Here is a 27,958-nt window from a genome sequence, read left to right as displayed (position 1 = left end):
GAGGCTGCAAGGGAACTGGACATGCTCTCCCTGCTGGGGTTCCAGCCCCACAGAGCAGGTGTTATTTCCCTTTGTCCTCTCCACTGTTTTCCCTTCCCTTCCTTCTCCTTTCCCTCTCCCTTCCCAGCTCCTTTCAAAGACACACACACTCCATATGACATTGTGAACTTTATCCAGGGAGGGCAAGAGAGAGGAAGCCGTATGAGTGACACATGGGAAGACTCATCACACATGGGAGAGATCGGGAGCCCAGGCCAATGGTAGTCACACAGGACTTAGCAGGTCCAGCAACAGCTGCCCAGGTATCCTTGTCCTCAACCCTAGATCAGGAGAACAAGCCTGTCTTATCTGAGTTGTTCATCTAATCACAAAGTCATCATGAAAGAGAAGGTGATGTGAAGACAGAAGAAGAGGTTCATTTGAAGATGCTGTTGGATTTGAATGTGGAGGACGGCCCAGGAGCCAAGGAATGCAAGGATTGCAGCTCTCAATGCAGAAAAGGCAAAGACTGGGACCCTGTCCTAGATCCCTGGAGAGCCAACATCTTGGTTATTCAAGGGCAACCAATTTCAGATTTCTCACTCCAGAGTTGTCAGAGCCTATTCCCTAAGGCAGTGATACATTATTTTATCAGCAAAAGGAAGTGAATACAGGGACAGACAGGCAGGCAGAAGGAGAGAAACACAGGGAGAGAGTAGACAGAATGGAGGAGGGCTGATGATTGGGATTCAGGTGGGTAATGAGAGATATAAGGGGTCAGAGACAGATGGAGAGAGAAGCAGATAGGATCTTATAGACAAGTGAGATGAGGAGGACAGAAAGTTTGCTGGGCAGGAAGCAGGAGATGAGGCAGGCTGGTAGGTGGGCAGATGGAAGCAGGAAGTGGGCAAAGAGGCATGGACAGGAGAGAGATACAGCAAGGCAGGTTGACAGACAGGGGCCCTCAGAGCTTGTGCTGTCCACAAAAGGATCAGAGGATCTTCCTGAGCCACAAGTAGATCCCATTTTTAGACTTCAACACAAGTTTTCAAATGGGCACTGGGACTCTTGAGGGATCTGGTGCCAGTTCAAATCGAAGCAAGGTCAGGGCCACAGCCACCTTCAACTCATTAATGGCAAACTGCTTCCTGATGAAGTTCCTGGGTCAGGATGGGAAAAGGAAGTGAGCAGAGGCTTCTGACACCTGCTGGAGACAGGGGTTCAGGGCTGTCCTCCACATGACCAAGCCATGATCCCTTCCCTATAAGTTACACTGAACTTGCCACCCAGGCCTTGGTCCACACTCTCCCCCTGTCTTTTGACAAAGCCCACCTCTCTAAAAACTAGCCCCTAACTCCCACTTATGCTCTCAGCAAGAAATCCTGTTGGGGAGCACCTGCACTCTAAGCACAGAATCAAGTCAAGCAAATCAGGAAATGTGAATGAGAACTTTGTTCACTGGTTCACAGGCAGTTTCTGGTTTTAGGCCAGGCCAGGACACTCTATGGGACAGGGTGGGCTTCACACTCAGGCCCTCACTTTCTATGGCAGACAAATAGGGGTCCCCATTTCCAGAGAGGACAAGAGAGGGTTGTGCAAGGAATCAGAATGGCAACAAACAGCTTCCTTGTTGGGACACGAATTAGTGACCCTGAACCTGCTGGACCATTTGCCTCCCAGTTAATTAATGGATTGGTCTCCTGTATCCCCTCAGCCCTTCAGTCAATCTGCTCTGGTTATCTTCCTATTCTACTCTAGAAGTGACCTCCTAACTAACCATCCTTTGGTCTCCTTACTTGACCTTTTCAGCCTCCCTGCATCTCCTCTCTATTGAAGCCACGGCAGCTCCAGGCCTGTTCTGTTCCCCATCACAAGGAGGACATCACCCAGTGCTACAACTGTATCACAGCTCTCTCTGGATTGTTCCTTACTCATCTGGGTCCTGTTCAGCTGAGAGAGCTTCTTGTTACGTAGGTTGATAAGGATACCAGGGCCTTCAAGGAGGAGAAAGGGACAAACCCATTTTTTCCCCTTACATTCCTTCATCTTAGTCACATAAGACATCTTTTTCTTAAGCTCTGAGCTGTTATGGTAACAATCTAAATTGCCTAAGACTAACTTTCTTTAAGCCCAGAGCTGATGGTTACAGAAAACAAAACAAAACAAAACATATCTTGCTCAAGGGTATGTTTTTCCTTAAGCTTGTACTAATGATTGTATAACAACAATGTATCTTGATCCAGGACATGTTTCTCCTTCTTAACAGGAAACTTCTGACTAATCCTATTATCTTAAGATGTATGTTGTGGGAGTGGGTCTGATAAGACCTCTACAACCTTGAGACATTCTTTTGAAAAAGTATATATATCTTTTACAAGTGGTTGACCAGTTTTCCCAGCACCACTTGTTAAAGAGATTGTCTTTTCTCCATTGTATATTCTTGCCTCCTTTGTCAAAGATAAGGTGTCCATAGGTGCATGGATTTATCTCTGGGCTTTCTATTTTGTTCCATTGATCTATATTTCTGTCTTTGTGCCAGTACCATACTGTCTTGATGACTGTTGCTTTGTAGTAGAGCCTGAAGTCAGGCAGGTTGATTCTTCCTGTTCCGTTCTTCTTTCTCAAGATTGCTTTGGCTATTAGAGGTTTTTTTTTTTTTGTATTTCCATACAAATTGTGAAATTATTTGTTCTAGTTCTGTGAAAAATACCATTGGTAGCTTGATAGGGATTGCATTGAATCTATAGATTGCTTTGGGTAGTATACTCATTTTCACTATATTGATTCTTCCAATACATGAACATGGTATATTTCTCCATCTATTTGTGTTCTCTTTGATTTCTTTCATCAGTGTTTTATAGTTTTCTCTCTATATATATAGGTCTTTTGTTTCTTTAGGTAGATATATTCCTAAGTATTTTATTATTTCTGTTGCAGTGGTGAATGGAATTGTTTCCTTAATTTCTCTTTCTGTTTTCTCATTGTTAGTGTATAGGAATGCAAGGGATTTCCCTTGTTAAAACTAGCAACACTCTCTGCCTCCTTCTGATGTCTATGTAAGATGCTTTCTCTGCCCCTTTTGACTGTAATAAAACTTTTGCCACACAAAGCTCTGAGTGACTGAAGCCACCTGTCTGGTCCCAAAGTGAAATTCTCTCCCTCAGAGATCATGAATTCAATACAGTTTACTGTAAGCTATCACAGCTCCTCTTCCTCAACTCAGCTTCTCTTGTTGTCCCTTACCCCACCTCCACAGACCACATGCTCAAGGCTCAATCCAGTGACCACCACCTTCACCACCTCTGCTCGCTGCACCTCTCCCCTCCTCAAGGTACCTCAAGGCACCATTAGTGTTAACTCAAGGACATATCACATCCAGTGTCTAGCACAGCGCCAAGATCTTCTAACCTTCCACAGTCTGCCCAATGAATGAGTGAGTGAAAATGTGGGTGTGTGAATGGTGTCTGTGTTGAGTAGACATGTTGATTTGTTGATAGTGAGCTCTGAGGGAGGATGGCGTTATCCTCTCTGTGTTTCCATCTCCTAGCATAGGCCTTGGCACATGAAGACATGCTTCTTAATATATGCTTTCATATTTAAACAAAATTTAAAGGAAATCAGTCCTGGGTGTTCATTGGAAGGACTGATGCTGAAGCTGAAACTCCAATCCTTTGGCCACCTGATGAGAAGAGCTGACTCATTTGAAAAGAACCTGATGCTGGGAAAGATTGAAGGCAGGAGGAGAAGGGGACAACAGAGGATGAGATGGTTGGATGGTATCACAGACTCAATGGAGATGAGTTTGGATAAGCTCTGGGAGTTGGTGATGGACAGGGAGGCCTGGTGTGCTGTGGTTCATGGGGTCTCGATGAGTCGGACATGACTGAGGGACTGAACTGAACCGAACTGAAAACAACCTAAATGGAATGACAGTATGATATATATTAATTCTGACCTAGGAATCAAGCTTCTGAGTCCCTCTTGTCCTCTAGTGGCAGCTGCATGACATGCAGCCATGTCTACAAGGAAGGACTGGACCCTAGTGCAAATTAAATCCTAGAACCAATTCAGGAAGACAATTGGCTTCAAACCTATTCTGTGAAGGTTGATTCACTAACTGAAAATTTCACAGAACTGTAGATTCAGGAAACAACAACAACAACAACAACAACAACTGGTTCTTACTAAGAAGTTGCAGTTATGAAAGTTACTGTCTCAGGGGATGATCTTACAATTTTCACCATAGTCATTCTGCATGTGTCATCCACCTTAATCATCATTTAAAGTGTGCTTTATATTTACATGCAAGGAACTTTTCAAAGGCTTGTGTTAAATACAAAATAATGGATTTTTCTCTCACAATTGCTTGATTGTCCTCCACTTTATGCTTTTTGCCAACGTTAGACACTGTAGAATTTGGGAGTGTGGTATATAACCCACCATATTACTACTAAGTTGCTTCAGTCGTGTCCGACTCTGTGCGACCCCACAGACGGCAGCCCACCAGGCTCCCCTGTCCCTGGGATTCTCCAGGCAAGAACACTAGAATGGGTTGCCATTTTCTTCTCCAGTTTTCCTTTAAAATAACCCACCATACATATAAAGAATTTGGGCAACTTGAAAAGGTATCACATTTATATGAATATTTAGTTAAAGATTTGTTACAGTCCCCCAGAGAAATAGAGAACACACTGACTGTGTAACTTTCTTCAAAGGGCAATTGTAACTGATCACTAATATGACTTGAACCTCCAGGACAGCTGGGAAGAAGGAAGACAGCTGGGAGTCCAAATCCATGGAAACATAATATATACAATGAGAGGCTGATTGGTGATTTAAGCAGAAAAGGTAGTCCTCTGACTAAGAACGTGGGAAGAGAGAAGAGTCATCTGCCTTTTAAGATAACTGATAATTGCAAAGAACTAAGCATCTGAAGATTAACTTTCATGAAAACTTCTGATGCTAAAGTCATACTCCTAAAGTGAGGAAATCCCCAGAATACTTTGAAACAGCCACTGACATGGAAATGTGGCCAGTTATTGCAGAAGTCAGGAGATCAAAGTCATTGTGGGTCCTGAAAGCCTTCTTATACCTGGAGACCCACCTCTGCTTCTCAACACATCAACATACAAGGACAAAAGTGCATGTACCACATCTGAATGCAGACAATCACACATACCGGATAGCAACCAGTGACACCTGCTTCCCCAAGTACAGAGGCCTCACCTGAATCCTCCTGAGAAGGGCAGGAAGGTATGGCTGTGTCGAGTAGAACCTGGCGCAAACCAGGATGGGTCAAACACCTGCAGAGAGAGCACCAGGGCCAGGACAGATGGGGTCAAACTTCTTGCGTCAGTCTATCAGGGGACAAGAATCGCAGAGGAGGAGCAGGAGAAGGGGTTGGTGTGGAGAGAGCATCCCATCCCCTCCTCCCACCACCACCTTACCTCCAGGTTTGGCCACACCTTTGGGTTGTGATAAAGCCCATAAAAGGATAGGGGAGGATGATTCCTATGGGGAAGGGAGGAGAGAGAGAAGCCTGATGGTTCCCATGGAGCAGTGGGCATGTGCTGGCACAAAGTGTCTTGGATCACTCTCCATCACTCTGAATGAAATGATGCCCTTGTGAGACTGGTGGGCTGGGTGTGACAAATCACATGATCACTGTTTAGGAGTAGGTAACCAGGGCCCAGGACTGAGAAGTTAAAGAATTGGAGGCTTACATATAGGAGCAACTCAGATGACAAGTCACATTTATCAAGTACCATCATGGCCCTTTGGAAATGTGCAGTAGCTCATTTAGTACTCACACAGCCCTCAAGGAAGGCAGTCATATCCCCAGGTGGAGAGGAAGCACCTGAGCCTTGAGAGGTTAATGGATGTGTCTATGATCTCATAGTTAGGAAGTGGCAGGGCTTGGATTCAGGCCCACTGGAAGGGGAGCTGATGGTTGGCCTCCAGCCATGGTAGGTCATCAGATGCTCTCTGCCATTCACAGGAAGGCCTCAAAAAGAAGTCCGTGTGACCCCTGGCGGTGATTTCACAGAGCTCCCTCCTTAGAGCCCATATGGAAAAAACAATCTCTACCTGTTTCTCTCTGCTTTTGCTTCAAGCCTTTACAACTCAAGGAATTAAGAACTCTAGGACTACAATACAAGACCCCATTCAAAGCCCAGCAGTTGCTTATTGAGTGATTGCTGCTTCAGATTCTGCATCAAGCACTCTTCAAAAGTTGTCCATCAGTTCAGTTCAGTCACTCAGTCGTGTCCAACGCTTTGCGATCCCATGAATCACAGCACACCAGGCCTCCCTGTCCATCACCATCTCCCGGAGTTCACTCAGACTCACGTTCATCGAGTCCGTGATGCCATCCAGCCATCTTATCCTCTGTCGTCCCCTTCTCCTCCCGCCCCCAATCCCTCCCAGCATCAGAGTCTTTTCCAATGAGTCAACTCTTCGCATGAGGTGGCCAAAGTACTGGAGTTTCAGCTTTAGCATCATTCTTTCCAAAGAAATCCCAGGGCTGATCTCCTTCAGAATGGACTGGTTGGATATACTTCAAAGCAAATATTAACTATCTTGAGGCAGAAACAATAGTCATGCCATTCCAGAACTGGAAGAGCCCATGCAGGGCTCTGAGGTCCTGTGTGGTCTTGGAGTGGACTTAGGTGAGTGGTGAGGTGAAGTTCATACTTGCAGGTAAGGAGCGTCCCTCATGGAAGGTGATGGGCTTGCTCAACTCTCTGGCTTGCTGGGCACTTGGGGGATAGAGTCTCAGTGCCTCCTTGATGCACATGGTGGTATAGGGCATCTGGTCTAGGTGGTCCTTGAAAAGAAATGCATCTAAGGGTGGGCAGGACAGGACAAGCAGGGATTCTCTCTAGCACAGATGGGGCAGGGTTCTTCTGTCTCCTGGACACTCACCAGATGATGGAAGCACCATCAACCAGGAGGCTCTGGATCTCTTCCTGGCACCTCTGCTGATGCACAGGGTGGGAAGCCAGTGTATAGAGGATCCGGGAGATGCCACTGGCTGTGGTGTCATGACCCTTGAACATGAATGTGTCCACTTCGGCATGGAGGTCCTCATCAGAGAAGCTGCTCCCCTTCTGCATCTGAGGAGGCAGGGCCAGAGTGTAGGGTCTGCCCTTCCTATGCACTTCTGTCCAAAGGCTCAGGCCTCTCTTGCTCACACTCACTCTGGCAAAGAGGAGGATGTCCAGGAAGTCCAAGTGCCTCCTGCTCCTCACCTTCTCCAGCTCTCCCTCCTTCTGCAGGCGAGCCTTCCTCTCCTTGATCACTGCATCTGTCCCAGAGCAGTGGTTCCCAGCCAGAGCTGAGGACTCTGGGGACCCATATGCAGCACCCACCATAGACCCATCTGCCTCTCAGGCCCAGTCTGGGTGCCAGGTGGATGTGGGTGAGAGTGGGACTGGGTGAGCATGTCAGGACTGAGAACTCCAGTGTCATCTACTCCAGGTAGCAATCCCTGCAGTAACACAGCACATGGAGGCTCTGTCTGAATGCTGTTGGGAGGGGGGTCTCACTTAGTCATCACCAACATGGTGACTCCTGTAACTCCCTATTCAACACCCGACACCCTGACCTCTGGGTTCCCAGTCCCTGCAGCATGCAGGTGTGTGTCAGATCCTGAAGAGGAAGCAGGAGTCTGGGCTCTGCCTGGGGGTCAAGGCCAAGCCCTTTCACATGTGCCTGATGTAGGTGTGTGGAGCAGCCCACAAGAAGGAGGAGAACCTGTGTGTTGATGGGCGAGCTGGCAGGCCCAGTGGTTCCAGTGGCCTTCAGGTGTCAGCCTGTAGATGAGGTCTTTCTGGTGGAATATATTTTTCATTCAAGAAATATCAGAATTGTTGAGATCAATATATATCAAAATATATCAAAATATCAGACTGTTGAGATCCCTGACAGCCTGGATGTAGGACTTGGAGTTCCTGAAGGGAGAGGATGCAGAAGAGACTGGAGTTGAGGGAGCCTCTGACCTGGAGAGGGATTAGGGCTCTGGGTCGAGGATTCCTCAGTCGGTAGGGACAGGCAACATCTAGGCATTGTCATTTCTGTCTTACACTCTGAAAACCCTCATTATTTACAAGTGTCCTAAGGAGCCAGGCTTTTCCCTGTATAGGAATCAGGGACCTGTGACTGAGTCAAGAATAGTCTGGGTGGTATTTGACCATGGTCCAAGTTTCTTTGCAGAACATTAATTTTTGTGCTGAGAAACATCCCTGCTGCCCTTACTGGCTCTCAGATAAGTCCTCCCCAGCTGGTGACAACAGGACTCTGCCCTTGAAGTGCCATCACTGACCTGTCAGTCTGGATGCTGCACTGGAAGCTGAAGGTGCACTTCATGATGGTGTCCAGGGTCATCAAGGAGACATGTCTGAAGATCTCTACACGTGAGTCCTGGCTGATGAGCTCCTCCTACTTGCCTTGTGGAGAGGGAGATTGACTCTTCTCTGCTCTTCCAGAAGGCCTGTGCCAACAAGGCCAGGCCCTCTCTGTCTCTACCTATTTGCATGAGATTTCCTCACTCTCTAAGCAGATGTGTTTTAGCAACTGAGGCTAAACATATGTGTGTAATATGATGCCAGTTTCCTATGAATATTTTATTATATAAATTGACATGGTCTCTCATAATATTTGAGTTGATTCTGAATTTTAGCAATAATTTATGATGATAAACATCCTGTGGAAGAGCAAAAAGCATAGTTTCTTGGGGACAAAGGGGGAATCAAAATCGACAGTAGGTCAGGTGACGTCCAACACTAGTAAGCAAATATTTAAAGGCAAGGAAAAGCCTAAGAAGCTCTATTAGGGCTCCTAGGAAGGGGCTTGACTTACTTCAGTTCCTTTCATTTGTCCAATATTAGCTGAGCCCAGGTGGTACCTGGTCTGGATCAGGGATGATGTTTGTGAAGACCCACTGACTCGATGGATGTGAGTTTGAGTGAACTCTGGGAGATAGTGATGGACAGGGAAGCCTGGCGTGCTGCGATTCATGGGGTCACAAAGAGTAGGACACAACAACGACTGAACTGAACTGAACTGAACTCTTTGAGTGTAGACCTGGTTTCATTTGCTCCCATGAGTGGCTCAGTGCCACATAGAAGCCCTGGACCCAGGTAGAGCCCACTTGAGTAACATTCTGGGATGTCCACTCTTCCACTGAAGCTGCCATTGCTCAAGCCAGTAATGGCCAATTTGCGCTGCTGACCTTCTTCTAGTCTTCTGTGTCAAAGACTTGAGATGAGAAGAATGTGCACCCTGAATAACTTCCTTTCCTTTGTTGAGGAACAAATTGTGGATCCAAGTTGGTGCCTGCATGTTCCTCTGTCCCATTCAGTTTTGGTGAGCACTGTCTCTTATGAAGTTCTAAATTCATCATTCTGGGAACTGTATCTGATGGATGTCTGAGGGACACAAGCGTCTGAGAGTGGACTTTGTCAATTGCATTGAATGGGAGTGGGTACTGGCAACAAGGGTTGAACTCACCAGCATCCTTTGGACAGAGTGGGCCATGAGTCCCATGTAGGGCTTCAGGATGTCATAGTGGAAGGCTGGGGTCAGCATCCACCAGTGCTGGAACAACGTCTGCCCCTCCAACAGCAGCAAGCCTGTCCCTGGACCACAGATGGGTGTGTATGGGCATCAGGGAGACTGGGGCCAACTTGGGAGGAATGGAGTATGTCAGGAGAAGGCTCATGAAGAGCAAGAGCTGGAAAGGCAGTACATCTCAGGAAAGTGAATTTCCAGTATGTCTGTCCCTAGGACATGATTATGACAGCAGTGAGATAGAAGTGGATAAACAGTAGTGGGGGTGGGGGGGCAGGTGAATGAAGGATTTACCTAAAAGTCAGGCTGAGAACATTGGAAAGGACAGAGAAGAGATGAAGTAGAGGCTCAGCTTCAGGAGGGCTCTCAGCACTATTACAAAGGATGAATGTTGTATTGGAAGAAGAGAAATAAGGCTTGATTCAGAGATGGAGGTGGTGACCGGGTGCCTGGCAGCAGTTCTCCATTATGCAAAGTGGAAGCTCTTTTTAACCTAACTAGTAGGTGGAACACTGTTGTATTTAAATGTACTTACCAATCCAGGGAATCAGGAATCTGTAGATATTAAGAGACTTTGGGCCTGAAAAGTAAGGAAGAAAAGTTGAGGGGACCAAAAAAGTCAGGGAGCCCCCAGAGCAGCTGAGGTCCAGGCCACGGTGCTCCCCTTTCTGGTGCTTGTCAGATGGCAGTCTGTCTCAATATACCCGCCACTTGCCTCCCAACACTGACTCTCTCTGTCCAGATAGTCACTGTGAGCCCAGGAAGGCAGACTCAGTGTTCTGGGAAAAGAACATCCACAGGACCAAGAATGGTGAATTGCCATGAAACGTTAGCTCTGTTCAGTGCCTTAGAATAAGACAGAACCTGTGGGTGTACTATAATTTGTGGTGGTTTGGCCATCCCATAACCAAGGAGAGGCAACTGTGAGAGGTGGTCAACCTTGATCAGTGTGGATAGGGAATTGTCTTCCAGATCTGGGATCATTTCAGTTTGGCTGTAATAAGAAGAAAAGTAAGAAATAAAAGAGAAGCCAGCCTCACCCAGGTGTTTAAGCATTTAGAAAGAGTAAATAATGTTGTCTTTAGTCTGGCCGGTGTGTTGAGGAATGTTTGAAAGAGTTCAGGCCTTGATGTCTGAAGGGCCAGTCTCTTCTGGAATTTCACACCCAGGGGCATGTATTCAAGGGAAGATTTTCTCCTGCTGAGGGTTTCCCTCTCACCTGACCTCCCCAGGACCACGTTCATATAGTCAGAGTCGTAGATCAGAACTATGGCCATTGTCCCCTACAGCCAGCGAACACATGCACTCAGGTATGTCTCTACCCTTTTCAGTAGGGCTTGCAGCTCACTGTCATCTTGGAATTGTAAGCAAAGAAAAGACTAATCAATAAAACCCTTCTTTCAGTGCCAGGGCTGGAGTCGTGTCAAGGGTAGGTTGGGGTATCAGGAGGTTACTCTGGATCCATCAGCAGAACTAAGAGTTCAGAACTGTTTCTTATGACTTGGGCTCTGATCCAGACCTTGCTGGCTGTCCACCTTTGATGCTTAGACCAGATTCTGTCCCATTGTTGGGTAGACTTAGGCCACCACTACAAAGTGCTTACAGATACCTACATCAGGGGTTGACTCCATGGTGCACAAAACTTTTGGAGGTCATTTGGATAAAATTTGCATGAGCAGTTAGTGATAATTCATAACACTTGGTAAATGTTTTGTCTTATTTTGTTTATTTGAAGAAGAAAAAATAGACTATATTTTAAAAATTAAGCTATGATTTAATTTCATTTTGCCATACTGACTGTTATATATCTTCAATACTGTCACAGCATACATGTAAATGTTAATATAAAAGGGTATTTATATATGGCTAAGTGAAAAAATTAAACTATGTGTGTATAATGTTATTTTACATATTGAGTGTGTGCGCAGTTGGGGGACAAATTCTGGATGTACATATGAAAATGGTTTATGCTGGGAGCCAGTGTGAGGAACTCCGCCCATGGCAAAGGTCATGAGGAAGGAGGCTTGGCATACGCAAAGGCGTGATCAAGCCTCAGGAAACCCCCTGTTCCTGAGCATCTACCCCAAAACCAGAGTCTGTTTTACGCTCTCACCTACACCTCTGACTTTACGGGGGGCTCTCCCCCATAACTGTTTCTCTCGGAGAAGGAGTAAACGTGCAGCTCCAAGGCAATAAAAATTCCTGGGTGTGACAAGAGTGTTTCAGCTTATGGACTGCTCTGAAGGTTATCTAGCCCGCCTGTATAGGTTTGTCCGGCCACATGTGATTGTTTACAGCCTCCCAACATGAGAGGCACGAGATGTTTTAGACTTACTAAAGGCAAATTCTTTTGGGGAGTTGGAAATTATTAGTATAGTGGGTTGGTTAGGAATTATATTGGTGAAAGGTTTTTTTCATTTGTTGTGCCAATAATTACTGCTAATTCCCTGCCCTGGGTGTGACAAGGGTGTTTCAGGTCAAACCTCTCTGCTGACAGACTAGCTTATATGACAGGATTATCCATACTCCTGCCACTACACACATGATTGTTTACTACCTCTCAACCATAAACAGCACAGATAGTTTTGGAGTATTTTGAGAGTCTTAATTAGCATAGGGCTTTTCTCATTGTTGAGTCAATGATTGCCGCCAGGCCTCCATATCCTTAGGCACCTGGGAATATATTAATCAATGTATTTGGAATATAGAAAAGGAAATATAGTAGTTTTAAGGTTAGCAGTACTAGACTTTTTGAGTTAATGAATTTTCTCTTTTGTAATAGATCACTGTACTTTGTTATAAATCACTGTGTCCTTGCTATGTAAAAATGTAACTTTATCACTATCTTAAGACTAAATAGATCTTAAGGGGAACATTGGTGAAAGGATTTTCATTTGTTGGGTTGATGTTTGCTGCTAAATCTCCATGTTCCCTGCCCTTATAATGAATATAACTAGCATATAGGAGAAATAAGTATTAACCTTTAAGCATATAGGAGAAATAAGTATTAATCTTTAAGATTAATCATGTTAACCTTGGGTTAAATAAATTCCTTTCTTGATTGTAACTCACTACACCCTCACCCTATAGGAATGCAACTTTATTTTGAGGGTGGTGCCTGGTTTAAGAAAAAACACCCTTGGAAGAAACAAGTTTTTTTGGTTATCAGAAAGAAAGGATCATAAAATGTCAGCAGGTCTCATGGCCAGAAGGTGATGTAAAATCCCTAAGACCTTTTATGTGAAGCACCTGATTTTGATAAAGGTCAGGACTGCTGACCCCCACGTGACTCTGTATTCATCCCTATGTGTAACAAAAGGTATATAAGCAAACCCCAAAATAAAGAAATTGGATCAGTTTCTGGAAAGACTGATTCCCCCATGTCGTTTCTTTCTTGCTCCCCATTTTTCTAGCTGAATTCCCATCTGGAGCATGGATGCTATTCCACGTAAACCAAGTTATTCACCCTCTTTTTCTCCACTAATTTTCCTACTACACTATTCGTTTCTAATCTCTTTATATATCTGTAATTAAATATGTACTTTTCCAAGGACGTTGATGCTGTCCCCACCTTCGAATCACCCTGGATCCACCGGGGCTGGACCCCAGCAGGTTTTGAAATAAGATTGTGAAAATAGTTGGATTTTTAATCTCATATCATTTACTAATATTCAGAAACATTTGTGCACTTCCCATTGCCTAGAGGAATCTTTGTAAACTCCTGAGTGTGGACCACAAAGCCCTTTCCTTTATGTTTTATTGTCTCTATTGTTGCCCTTGTAGGGCTGGCGATTCCACAGGACCCATTGCTCTGCCCCCAAGATGCTGCTGCCAGCGCTCCTTGCACTGGCTCCACCTGCTCACTCTCAAGGTCTTTGCCTATGTTCTTTCCTCTACCTGGTGGCCCATCCTTTTTGCCACAGAGCAACTGCTTCTCCTCAACTTTGGAGACTCAGCTTTGTTTTGTTATCCCTGGATATTTCATCAACGGTTGGTCCCCAGCATGTTCCATAGTCAAATTGTCTTTATTTCATTGACTTCTGTGTAACTCAGAGCAACTCTTTGCACTTTTGTATCTGATCTCTGCCTGCACCCTTCTCCCATCAGGACTCAGGAGCTCTGAGGCAATTTGTCTACTGTGGGTCATGTTCCTTCACTAAGCTTTTGTTTACTGAGCATTTACTATGTGCCAGGCACAGATTTAAGGCACTGAACTAGGATGCAGCTCTAGATGCTTGTCTGTTTGGAGCCTGGAGGGGAGTGGAGCAGACTGAGAGATCAAGTGGCCATAACAGGAGAGCATCATGAATGTGTGATGGAGGGAAGACGAAGCCTCAGGGGAAGCTTTGGGAAGGGTGCCTAACTCAGACCTGGATGTTAGAAAGCTCTTTGTCCTGAACTTGCTCATTAATCAAATCATCATTTACCAAGATGCTTTTGGGTTACAAAGATGAACCAGAGGTGGGCTCTCTCAGAAGGAGCTCATAGCTATGACATTGCAGATAGAAATAGCTGAATCTAGTCAGCTCTGCCTTATGAGAAGGATCTGCAAAGGACAAAGAGTTTTCCTCTTTACTCATGGGTGACCAAGGAAAATACCTGAGAGGAGATGGCTTGGGGTTGGGCCTTGGTCCATAGAAATGAGGGGCAAGGTCATTCCAGGGAGAGGGCCCATGGGAGCCAACTCCCAGAGGCTGGAAAGCACAGGCAGGTGGGGTGGACCCTGAGTAACCTGGGGTGCAGGAAATTAGGAAGGAGAGAGAGATACTGGGCCAGCCTGCATGGGACTTGGCTGTTTCCAGTTCTTGTCTTTGTCTCCACTCTGCACTAATTGTGCATTCAAGAAAGAGAGGCCTTAGCTCTCTGCAACCTGTGATTGTCTCCTGACTTGTTTAAGCCACAGACCCTTGGTGACCCCTCTCCATCTGACTTTGCTCAGAGATCCCCCACCTCACAGGCTAGTGCTGCCATTGATGAGTGTGGCAATGCTGCCCCTCCAAGCCTGAAAGCTGTTCATTTTCCTCCTTCTGTCCCTCCACACAATGTTCTGACACCACTCTGTGCAGGCTCTGTGCTGGGTGCTGGGGGTGAGGAGGATTACAGGCTCAGTTCCAAGAGTTCATAGTCCAGAGAGAGGACACCAGGCAGGCAAACTCACCCTGTTGATTGTGCAACTCGAATGTCAGTTCTGTTTAGCTGGCCCCATCCTGGAAACCTCACTCCTGTGTGCCAACAACTGAAATCATGAGTTGCAAAATCCCTCAGTCTGATCAAGGCAAGTAGGTTTATCTTATGGCTACTCAGCAGGTGAGCCTCTTTTCCTGTGACCTAACACTGTCTTAGATTTCTCTCTGTTGTCTCCTGGGCAGTGAACCCACAGGGCTGATCCATCAGATCGATGTCAGTGCTTCCAGACAAGCACAGGACAAGGTATGAATTCACTGACCATGATAATGCTTTACATCCCCGCCCCTCCCAGCCCTTCCAGTCCCTAGTCCAGTTCCATCCTACCTCCTGCTTGTACCCACAGAGCCAGCTGGGAGGAGGAGATGGGAACTGATGAAGGGTTTTGAGCAGCCACTGTCTGCGCAGGTAGAGCTGTGCCACCTTGAGCAGAAGCAGAATCAGGCCGAGCAGGGAGACCACCTGCAGAAGCCCAGAGACACTGCCCAGGGCTCTGGTTGGGCTCAGCTCAGAGACACTCATGATGCAGTGGTTTCTGGATCTCTGACTGTCCCTGACTGTGGCCGACCTTCCTGGAGCACCTAGCTTGGTCTGGGAGGATCTCCCCACCCACATAGGGGAGGATGAAGGTGAAGGCAGAGCTCAGACCTGGGCCTCCAGAGTCATTATTGGCTTTTTTTTTTTTTTTTAATTTAAACTATCTCTTTTTTGTCACAAAATGTAAGTGTTAAGTAGTTAGAATAGGAAAAAGGAGTCAAAAATAGCAGTGGCTAAAAGACAAAGAAAGGAAAAAGCCCGTGAAAATAGAACAAAGGAAGGTCCAAGGACTGGAGTGAGAACCTCAGGTGAAGTAAACAGCCCTCCTGGCTAGCCTAGTTTACATAGGGCAAGCTCAAGGGGAGGAGAAAAAAACATATAAGAAGAGGAGCCAAAACTGAGCCTCTGGGTTCTCTTCTCTTCGTGTCTTTTGGGTCGGTCTGCCCTCACTCCCTGAGGATGTATTTTCCTTTGCTTGCCAAATAAAACTGAGCTGTAACACCGATCCATCCATCACTTAAAATTTTTGCTGCAGCAAGACAGAACAGTGGAAATTACACATTCCCCCGACATCTATGGTGCCATTTCTTGGATTTAACCTAGTCAGCAAAGTAATGCCTCTGCTTTTGAATATACTATCTAGGTAGGTCATAACTTTTCTTCCAAGGAGTAAGCGTCTTTTAATGTAATGGCTGCAGTCACCATCTGCAGTGATCTTGGAGCCCAAAAAAATAGTCTGACACTGTTTCCATTGTTTCCCCATCTATTTCCCATGAAGTGATGGGACTGGATGCCATGATCTTCATTTTCTGAATGTTGAGCTTTAGGCCAACTTTTTCACTCTCCACTTTCACTTTCATCACGAGGCTCTTCAGTTCCTCTTTGTTTTCTGTCATAAGGGTAGTGTCATCTGCATATCTGAGGTTATTGGTATTTCTCCTGGCAATCTTGATTCCAGCTTGTGTTTCTTCCAGTCCAGCGTTTTACATGATGCACTCTGCATAGATGTTAAATAAGCAGGGTGACAATATACAGCCTTGACATATATACAATATACAGCCTATTTTTGGAACCAGTCTGTTGTTCCATGTCCAGTTCTAACTGCTGCTTCCTGACCTGCATACAGGTTTCTCAAGAGGCAGGTCAGGTGGTCTGGTATTCCCATCTCTTTCAGAATTTTCCACAGTGTATTGTGATCCACACAGTCAAAGGCTTTGGCATAGTCAATAAAGCAGAAATAGATGTTTCTCTGGAACTCTCTTGCTTTTTCCATGATCCAGCGGATGTTGGCAATTTGATCTCTGGTTCCTCTGCTTTTTCTAAAACCAGCTTGAACATCTGGAAGCTCACAGTTCATGTATTGCTGAAGCCTGGCTTGGAGAATTTTGAGCATTACTTTACTAGCATGTGAGACGAGTGCAAGGAATGCAGTACCTTGAGCATTCTTTGGCATTGCCTTTCTTTGGAATTGGAATGAAAACTGACCTTTGCCAGTCCTGTGGCCACTGCTGAGTTTTCCAAATTTACGCAAAGAGTCGGACATGACTGAGCAACTGAACTGAACTGAACTGAACTGAAACAACCTCAGCTTGGCTCCTGCAAGATGAAGGTCAAGCACAGCATAAGTCCAACTCAGTGCAAGCTCCCATGGTGGAAACTGAACATGAAGAAAACCCAGTGCCATGAAGGAGGAATCAAAAGCTTTACAGACAAGCAAAAGCTGAGAGAATTAAGCACCACCAAACCAGCTCTTCAACAAATGCTAAAGTATCTTCTCTAGACAGGAAACACAGAAAAGGTTTATAAACTTGAACCCAAAACAACAAAGTAAATGGGAACAGGATCATACTTATCAATAATTACCCTAAATGTAAATGGGTTGAATGCCCCAACCAAAAGACAAAGACTAGCTGAATGGACACAAAAACAAGACCCCTATGTATGCTCTCTACAAGAGACCCACCTCAAAGCAAGGGACACATTCAGACTGAAAGTGAAGGGCTGGAAAAAGATATTTCATGCAAATGGAGACGAAAAGAAAGCAGGAGTAGCAATACTCATATCAGATAGACTAGACTTTGAAATAAAGGCCCTGAAAAGAGACAAAGAAGGACACTACATAATGATCAAAGGATCAATCCAAGAAGAAGATATAACAATTATAAATATATATGCACCCAATATAGGAGCATCACAATATGTAAGGCAAATGCTAACAAGTATGAAAGGGGAAATTAACAGGAACACAATAATAGTGACAGACTTTAATACCCCACTCACACCTATGAATAGATCAACTAAACAGAAAATTAGCAAAGAAACACAAACTTTAAATGATACAATGGACCAGTTAGACCTAATTGATATCTATAGGACATTTCACCCCAAAACAATGAATTTCACCTTTTTCTCAAGTGCACATAGAACATTCTCCAGGATAGATCACATCCTGGGCCATAAATCTAGCCTTGGTAAATTTAAAAAAAAAATTGAAATCATTTCAAGCATTTTTTTCTGATCACAATGCAGTAAGATTAGATGTCAACTACAGGGGGAAAAATCATTAAAAATACAAACATATGGAGGCTAAACAACATGTTTCTGAATAACCAACAAATCACAGAGAAAAATCAAAAAAGAAATCAAAATATGCATAGAAACAAATGAAAACACGACAACCCCAAACCTATCGGATTCAGTAAAAGCAGTGCTAAGGGGAAGGTTCATAGCAATACAAGCTTACCTCAAGAAACAAGAGAAAAATCAAATAAATACCCTAACTTTACACCTAAGGCAACTAGAAAAAGAAGAAATGAAGAACCCCAGGATTAGTAGAAGGAAATAAATCATAATAATTAGGGCAGAAACAAATGAAAAAGAAACAAAGGAGACTATAGCAAAAATCAACAAAACTAAAAGCTAGTTCTTTGAGAAGATAAATAAAATAGACAAAACATTAGCCGGACTCATCAAGAAAAAAAGGGAGAAGAATCAAATCAACAAAATTAGAAATGAAAATAGAGAAATCACAACAGACAACACAGAAATACAAAGGATCATAAGATGCTACTATCAGCAACTATATGCCAATAAAATGGACAACTTGGAAGAAATGGATGAATTCTTAGAAAAGTATAACCAAAACTGAATCAGGAAGAAATAGAAAATCTTAACAGACCCATCACAAGAATGGAAATAGAAACTGTAATCAAAAATCTTCCAACAAACAGAAGCCCAGGACCAGATGGCTTCACAGGTGAATTCTGCCAAAAATTTAGAGAAGAGCTAACACCAATCCTACTCAAACTCTTCCAGAAAATTGCAGAGGCCTCATTCTATGAGGCCACCATCACCCTAATACCAGAACCTGACAAAGACACCACAAAAAAAGAAAACTACAGGCCAATATCACTGATGAACATAGATGCAAAAATCCTCAACAAAATTATAGCAAACAGAATCCAACAACGTATTTAAAAGATCACACATCATGACCAAGTGGGCTTTATCCCAGGGATGCAAGGATTCTTCAGTATTCACAAATCAATCAATGTGATACACCACATTAACAAATTGAAAGATAAAAAAAACAAGATTATCTCAACAGATGCCGAGAAACCTTTGACAAAATTCAATGTCCATTTATGATAAAAACCCTCCAGAAAGCAGGCATAGAAGGAACATCAGTTCAGTTCAGTTCAGTCCAGTCACTGAGTCGTGTCCGACTCTTTGTGACCCCATGAATCGCAGCACTCCAGGCCTCCCTGTCCATCACCAACTCCTGGAGTTCACCCAGACTCGCATCCATCAAGTCAGTGATGCCATCCAGCCATCTTATCCTCGGTCGTCCCCTTCTCCTCCTGCCCCCAATCCCTCCCAGCATCAGAGTCTTTTCCAATGAGTCAACTCTTCACATGAGGTGGCCAAAGTACTGAAGTTTCAGCTTTAGCATTATTCCTTCCAAAGAAATCCCAGGGCTGATCTCCTTCACAATGGACTGGTTGGATTTCCTTGCAGTCCAAGGGACTCTCAAGAGTCTTCTCCAACACCACAGTTCAAAAGCATCAATTCTTCAGTGCTCAGCTTTCTTTATAGTCCAACTCTCACATCCATACATGACTACTGGAAAAACCATAGCCTTGACTAGATGGACCTTTGTTGGCAAAGTAATGTCTCTACTTTTGAATATGCTATCTATGTTGGTCATAACTTTTCTTCCAAGGAGTAAGCGTCTTTTAACTTCAGGGCTGCAATCACCATCTCCAGTGATTTTGGAGCCCCCCAAAATAAAGTCTGACACTGTTTCCACTGTTTCTCCATCTATTTCCCATGAAGTGATGGGACTGGATGCCATGATCTTAGTTTTCTGAATGTTGAGCTTTAAGCCAACTTTTTCACTCTCCTCTTTCACTTTCATCAAGAGGCTTTTGAGTTCTTCTTCACTTTCTGCTATAAGGGTGGTGTCATCTGCATATCTGAGGTTATTGATATTTCTCCCAGCAATCTTGATTCCAGCTTGTGTTTCTTCCAGTCCATCCCTCAACATAATAAAAACCATATATGATAAACCCACAGCTAACACATTATCCTCAATGGTGAAAAATTGAAAGCATTTTCCATAAAGTCAGGAACAAGACAAGGGTGCCCACTCTCACCACTACTATTCAACATAGTTTTGGAAGTTTTAGCCACAGCAATCAGAAAAGAAAAAAAAGAAAAGAAAAGAAATAAAAGGAATCCAAATTGGAAAAGAAGAAGTAAAACTCTCACTGTTTGCAGATGACATGATCCTCTACATAGAAAACCCTAAAAACACTACCAGAAAATTACTAGAGCTAATCAATAAATATAGTAAAGTTGCAGGATATAAAATTAACACAGAGAAATCAAATCCCTTGCATTCCTATACAGTAACAATGAGAAAACAGAAAGAGAAATTAAGGAAACAATTCCATTCATTCACCATTGCAACAAAAAGAGTAAAATACTTAGAAATAAATCTACATAAAGAAACAAAAGACCTATATATAGAAAACTATATACTATGAGTATACAACTCAAAGCAATCTATAGATTCAATGCAATTCCTATCAAGCTACCAATGTTGTTTTTCAGAGAGCTAGTACAAATAATTTCACAATTTGTTTGAAAATACAAAAAGCTTCGAATAGCCAAAGCAATCTTGCAAAAGAAGAATGGAACAGGAGGAATCAATCTGCCTGACTTCAGATTATACCACAAAGCTACAGTCATCAAGACAGTATAGTACTGGCACAAAAACAGAAATATAGATCAATGGAACAAAATAGAAAGCCCAGAGATAAATCTACACACCTATGGATAACTTATCTTTGACAAAGGAGGCAAGAATATACAATGGAGAAAAGATAATCTCTTTAACAAGTGGTACTGGGAAAGCTGGTCAACCACTTGTAAGAGAATGAAGCTAGAACACTTTCTAACACCATACACAAAAATCAACTCAAAATGGATTAAAGATCTAAATGTAAGACCAGAAACTATAAAACTTCTAGAGGAAAACATAGTCAAAACGCTCTCTGACAGAAATCACAACAGGATCCTCTATGACCCACCTCCCAGAGTGGAAATAAAGGCAAAAGTGAACAAATGGGTCCTAATTAAACTTAAAAGCTTTTCCACAATGAAGGAAACTATAAGCAAGGTGAAAAGACAGCATTCAGAATGGAAGAAAATAATAGTAAACAGAACAACTGACAAAGAATTAATCTCAAAAATATACAAGCAGTGCCTGCAGCTCAATTCCAGAAAAATAAAAGACACAATCAAAAAATGGGCCAAAGAACTAAACAGACAGTTCTCCAAAAAGACATAAAGATGGCTAACAAACACATGAAAAGATGCTCAACATCACTCATTATCAGTTCAGTTCAATTCAGTTCAGTCACTCAGTCGTGTCCGACTCTTTGTGACTCCATGAATTGCAGCACTCCTGGCCTCCCTGTCCATCACCAACTCCCGGAGTTCACTCAGACTCACGTCCGTCAAGTCCGTGATGCCATCCAGCCATCTTATCCTCTGTCGTCTCCTTCTCTTCCAGCCCACAATCTCTCCCAACATCAGAGTCTTTCCCAATGAGTCAACTCTTCACAAGTGGAGGCCAAAGTACTGGAGTTTCAGCTTTAGCATCAGTCCTTCCAAAGAAATCCCAGGGCTGATCTCCTTCACAATGGACTGGTTGGATCTTGAAGTCCAAGGGACTCTCAAGAGTCTTCTCCAACACCACAGTTCAAAAGCATCAATTCTTCAGCGCTCAGCCTTCTTCACAGTCCAACTCTCACATCCATACATGACCACTGGAAAAACCATAGCCTTGACTAGATGGACCTTAGTCAGCAAAGTAATGTCTCTGCTTTTGATTATGCTATCTAGGGTGGTCATAACTTTTCTTCCAAGGAGTAAGAGTCTTTTAATTTCATGGCTGCAGTCACCATCTGCAGTGATTTTGGACCCCCAAAAATAAAGTCTGACACTGTTTCCACTGTTTCCCCATCTATTTCCCATGAAGTGATGGGACCAGATGCCATGATCCTTGTTTTCTGAATGTTGAGCTTTAAGCCAACTTTTTCACTTTCCTCTTTCACTTTCATCAAGAGGCTTTATAGTTCCTCTTCACTCTCTGTCATAAGGGTGGTGTCATCTGCATATCTGAGGTTATTGATATTTCTTCCGGCAATCTTGATTCCAGCATGTGTTTCTTCCAGCCCAGCGTTTCTCATGATGTACTCTGCATAGAAGTTAAATAAGCAGGGTGACAATATACAGCCTTGATGTACTCCTTTTCCTATTTGGAACCAGTCTGTTGTTCCATGTCCAGTTCTAACTGTTACTTTCTCACCTGTATGCAGATTTCTCAAGAGGCAGGTGAGGTGGTCTGGTATCCCCATCTCTTGAAGAATTTTCCACAGTGTATTGTGATCCACACAGTCAAAGGCTTTGGCATAGTCAATAAAGCAGAAACAGATGTTTTCCTGGAACGCCCTTGCTTTTTCCATGATCCAGCGGATGTTGGCAAATTGATCTTTTGTTCCTCTGCCTTTCCTAAAACCAGCTTGAACATCAGGAAGTTCACGGTTCACATATTGCTGAAGCCTGTCTTGGAGAATTTTGAGCATTACTTTACTAGCATGTGAGATGAGTGCAACTGTGTGGTAGTTTGAGCATTCTTTGGCATTGCCTTTCTTTGGGATTGGAATGAAAACTGACCTGTTCTAGTCCTGTGGCCACTGCTGAGTTTTCCAAATTTGCTGGCCTATTGAGTGCAGCACTTTCACAGCATCATCTCTCAGGATTTGAAATAGCTCAACTGGAATTCCATCACCTCCACTAGCTTTGTTCATAGTGATGCTTTCCAAGGCCCACTTGACTTCACATTCCAAGATCTCTGGCTCTAGGTGAGTGATCACATCATCATGATTATCTGGGTCGTGTAGATCTTTTTTGTACAGTTCTTCTGTGTATTCTTGCCATCTGTTCTTAATATCTTCTGCTTCTGTTAGGTCCAGACCATTTCTGTCCTTTATCGAGCCCATCTTTGCATGAAATGTTCCCTTGGTATCTCTAATTTTCTTGAAGAGTTCTCTAGTCTTTCCCATTCTGTTGTTTTCCTCTATTTCTTTGCATTGATCACTAAAGAAGGCTTTCTTATCTCTTCTTGTTATTCTTTGGAACTCTGCATTCAGATGCTTATATCTTTCCTTTTCTCCTATGCTTTTCGCCTCTCTTCTTTGCTCAGCTATTTGTAAGGCCTCCCCAGACAGCCATTTTGCTTTTTTGCATTTCTTTCCCATGGGGATGGTCTTGATCCCTGTCTCCTGTACAATGTCAAGAACCTCATTCCATAGTTCATCAGGCACTCTATCTATCAGATCTAGGCCCTTAAATCTATTATTCACTTCCACTGTATAATCATAAGGGATTTGATTTAGGTCATACCTGAATGGTCGAGTGGTTTTCCCTACTTTCTTCAACTTAAGTCTGAATTTGGTAATAAGGAGTTCATGATCTGAGCCAGTCAGCTGCTGGTCTTGTTTTTGTTGACTGTATAGAGCTTCTCCATCTTTGGCTGCAAAGAATATAATCAATCTGATATTGGTGTTGATTGTCTGGTGATGTCCATGTGTAGAGTCTTCTCTTGTGTTTGTGGAAGAGGGTGTTTGCTATGACCAGTGCATTTTCTTGGCAAAACTCTATTAGTCTTTGCCCTGCTTCATTCTGCATACCAAGGCCAAATTTTCCTGTTACTCCAGGTGTTTCTTGACTTCTTACTTTTGCATTCCAGTCCCCTATAATGAAAAGGACATCTTTTTTGGGTGTTAGTTCTAAAAGGTCTTGTAGGTCTTCATAGAACTGTTCAACTTCAGCTTCTTCAGCGTTACTTGTTGGGCATAGACTTGGATTACTGTGATATTGAATGGTTTGTCTGTGGCTGAGACAGGTGCACTAAGTGCGGGCGGCTGCCACTGACGCACTATGCGCAGCCAAGAGGAGCTACCCCATGTCTGAGGTCAGGGGCAGAAGCCGGGAGAACCCCATGCCCAAAGGGCGGTGGCCAAGAGGAGTTATCCCACGTCCGAGGTCAGGGGCAGTGGCCGAAAGTGCCAGGCTGTGACTACACAGGAACGGCTGAGAGGAGCTACCCTGTGTCCGAGGTCAGGGGTAGCGGGGAGGAGCCACCCCACATCTGAGGTCAGCGGAGCCGGCCAGGAGGAGCAATCCCACGTCCAAGGAGTGGTGGCTGGACGGGTGCAGGAGGGCCTAGAGGAGTTATCCCACGTTGAAGGTCAGGAAGGGTGGTGATGAGGAGATACCCTTCGTCCAAGGTAAGGTGCAGCGGCTGTGCTTTGCTGCAGCAGCCGTGAAGAGATACCCCACGTCCAAGGTAAGAGAAACCCAAGTAAGATGGTAGGTGTTGCAAGAGGGCATCAGAGGGCAGACACACTGAAACTATACTCACAGAAAACTAGTCAATCTAATCACACTAGGACCACAGCTTTGTCTAACTGAATGAAACTAAGCCATGCCTGCAGGGCAACCCAAGACGGGTGGGTCATGGTGGAGAGGTCTGACAGAAGAAGGGAATGGCAAACCACTTCAGTATTCTTGCCTTGAGAACCCTATGAACAGTATGAAAAGGCAAAATGATAGGATACTGAAAGAGGAACTCCTCAGGTCAGTAGCTGCCCAATATGCTACCGGGCATCAGTGGAGAAATAACTCCAGAAAGAATGAAGGGATGGTGCCAAAGCAAAAACAATACCCAGCTGTGGGTGTGACTGGTGATAGAAGCAAGGTCCGATGCTGTAAAGAGCAATATTGCATAGGAACCTGGAATGTCAGATCCATGAATCAAGGCAAATTGGAAGTGGTCAAACAAGAGATGGCAAGAGTTAACATCGACATTCTAGGAATCAGCGAACTAAAATGGACTGGAATGGGTGACTTTAACTCAGATGACCATTATATCTACTACTGCAGGCAGGAATCCCGCAGAAGAAATGGAGTAGCCATCATGGTCAACAAAAGAGTCCAAAATGCAGTACTTGGATGCAGTCTCAAAAACGACAGAATGATCTCTGTTTGTTTCCAAGGCAAACCATTCAATATCATGGTAATCCAGTTTATGCCCCAACCAGTAATGCTGAAGAAGCTGAAGTTGAATGGTTCTATGAAGACCTACAAGACCTTTTAGAACTAACACCCAAAAAAGATGTCCTTTTCATTATAGGGGACTGGAATGCAAAAGTAAGAAGGCAAGAAACACCTGGAGTAACAGGTAAATTTGGTCTTGGAATGTGGAATGAAGCAGAGCTAAGAAAATGCACTGGTCATAGCAAACACCCTCTTCCAACAACACAAGAGAAGACTCTACACAGGGACATCACCAGATGGTCAACACCGTAATCAGATTGATTATATTCTTTGCAGCCAAAGATGGAGAAGCTCTATACAGTCAACAAAAACAAGACCAGCAGCTGACTGTGGCTCAGATCATGAACTCCTTATTACCAAATTCAGACTTAAGTTGAAGAAAGTAGGGAAAACCGCTAGACCATTCAGGTATGACCTAAATCAAATCCCTTATGATTATACAGTGGAAGTGAATAATAGATTTAAGGGCCTAGATCTGATAGATAGAGTGCCTGATGAACTATGGAATGAGGTTCTTGACATTGTACAGGAGACAGGGATCAAGACCATCCCCATGGGAAAGAAATGCAAAAAAGCAAAATGGCTGTCTGGGGAGGCCTTACAAATAGCTGAGCAAAGAAGAGAGGTGAAAAGCATAGGAGAAAAGGAAAGATATAAGCATCTGAATGCAGAGTTCCAAAGAATAGCAAGAAGAGATAAGAAAGCCTTCTTTAGTGATCAATGCAAAGAAATAGAGGAAAACAACAGAATGGGAAAGACTAGAGAGCTCTTCAAGAAAATTAGAGATACCAAGGGAACATTTCATGCAAAGATGGGCTCAATAAAGGACAGAAATGGTCTGGACCTAACAGAAGCAGAAGATATTAAGAAGAGATGGCAAGAATACACAGAAGAACTGTACAAAAAAGATCTTAATGACCCAGATAACCATGATGGTGTGATCACTCATCTAGAGCCAGAGATCTTGGAATGTGAAGTCAAGTGGGCCTTGGAAAGCACCACTACGAACAAAGCTAGTGGAGGTGATGGAATTTCTGTTGAGCTGTTTCAGATCCTGAAAGATGATGTTGTGGAAGTGCTGCACTCAATAGGCCAGCAAATTTGGAAAACTCAGCAGTGGCCACAGGACTGGAAAAGATCAGTTTTCATTCCAATCCCAAAGAAAGGCAATGCCAAAGAATGCTCAAACTACCACACAATTGCACTCATCTCACATGCTAGTAAAGTAATGCTCAAAATTCTCCAAGCCAGACGTCAGCAATACATGAACTGTGAACTTCCTGATGTTCTAGCTGGTTTTAGAAAAGGCAGAGGAACCAGAGATCAAATTGCCAACATCCGCTGGATCATGGAAAAAGCAAGGGAATTCCAGAAAATCATCTATTTCTGCTTTATTGACTATGCCAAAGCCTTTGACTGTGTGGATCACAATAAACTGTGGAAAATTCTGAAAGAGATGGGAATACCAGCCCACCTCACCTGCCTCTTGAGAAACCTGTATGCAGGTCAGGAAGCAGCAGTTAGAACTTCACATGGAACAATAGACTGGTTCCAAATAGGAAAAGGAGTACATCAAGTCTGTATGTATCACCCTGTTTATTTAACTTCTATGTACTTCTATTGTACTTCTATTGTACTTCTATGCAGAGTACATCATGAGAAACACTTGACTGGAAGAAACACAAGCTGGAATCAAGATCGCCGGGAGAAATATCAATTACCTCAGATACGCAGATGACACCACCCTTATGACAGAGAGTGAAGAGGAACTATAAAGCCTCTTGATGAAAGTGAAAGAGGAGAGTGAAAAAGTTGGCTTAAAGCTCAACATTCAGAAAACGAAGATCATGGCATCCGCTCCCGTCACTTCATGGGAAATAGATGGGGAAACAGTGGAAACAGTGTCAGACTTTATTTTTGGGGGCTCCAAAATCACTGCAGATGGTGACTGCAGCCATGAAATTAAAAGACGCTTACTCCTTGGAAGAAAATTTATGACCAACATAGATAGCATATTCAAAAGCAGAGACATTACTTTGCCGACTAAGGTCCGTCTAGTCACGGCTATGTTTTTTCCAGTAGTCATGTATGGATGTGAGAGTTGGACTGTGAAGAAGGCTGAGCACCAAAGAATTGATGCTTTTGAACCGTGGTGTTGGAGAAGACTCTTGAGGGTCCCTTGGAGTGCAAGGAGATCCAACCAGTGCATTGTGAAGGAGATCAGACCTGGGATTTCTTTGGAAGGACTGATGCTAAAGCTGAAACTTCAGTACTTTGGCCACCTCATGCGAAGCGTTCACTCATTTGAAAAGACTCTGATGCTGGGAGGGATTGGGAACAGGAGGAGAAAGGGACAACCGATGATGAGATGGCTGGATGGCATCACTGACTCGATGGATGTGAGTCTGAGTGAACTCCGGGAGTTGGTGATAGACAGGGAGGCCTGGGGCGCCCCGATTCATGGGGTCACTAAGAGTCGGACACGACTGAGTGACTGAGCTGAATTGAACTGTACTGGGCAACATTTTCCTTTCTAAAGTAAATGTGCCATGCTTTAGTGTTCAGTGAAATCTGTTATCCATCTTGTACAATCTTCTATATTATTTTGTCATCTACTTTCAAGGGAAATGTCTCTATGTGGCTTACAGTTTGAGAGGAGGACTAATTGTGAGATGAGTCTTTCTGAAGTGCCAGTGTAAAATGACACATATGAATGATATGCTCTTTGGGGTGTAAATGAATGTTTAATGAGAAGTTGTAGCAAGTATGGTTAGTCTCAATGTCAGTAAGTGCAGTCATCTTACACTTATAACACAGGTTAGTTCTTTTATTTGTGTAATTCTGTCTATAACATTCTGGATTTCAACTGATAATTCATGGTGTTTAGGTGAAGGGTTTCTTTGGTTTAAAAAATTGTTTAAGTCTGATTTTATACTGGTATATAGTTTATTTACAAAGTGTTAGTTTCAGATATATAGCAAAGTGATTCATATATATA

General features: G+C 43.7%; 1 pseudogene; it reads right to left on the bottom strand.

Moving 5' to 3' along the window:
* Positions 1-1,027: 1,027 nt before the first annotated feature.
* Positions 1,028-15,255, bottom strand: LOC138072699 (cytochrome P450 4A25-like; annotated as a pseudogene).
* Between the last annotated feature and the right edge of the window lie 12,703 nt (positions 15,256-27,958).

Source organism: Capricornis sumatraensis, chromosome 2 (assembly GCF_032405125.1).
Source record: "Capricornis sumatraensis isolate serow.1 chromosome 2, serow.2, whole genome shotgun sequence".
Taxonomy (NCBI): domain Eukaryota; kingdom Metazoa; phylum Chordata; class Mammalia; order Artiodactyla; family Bovidae; genus Capricornis; species Capricornis sumatraensis.
The sequence above is the reverse complement of the archived record's forward strand: the minus strand, read 5'-3'. Positions and strand labels throughout refer to the sequence as shown.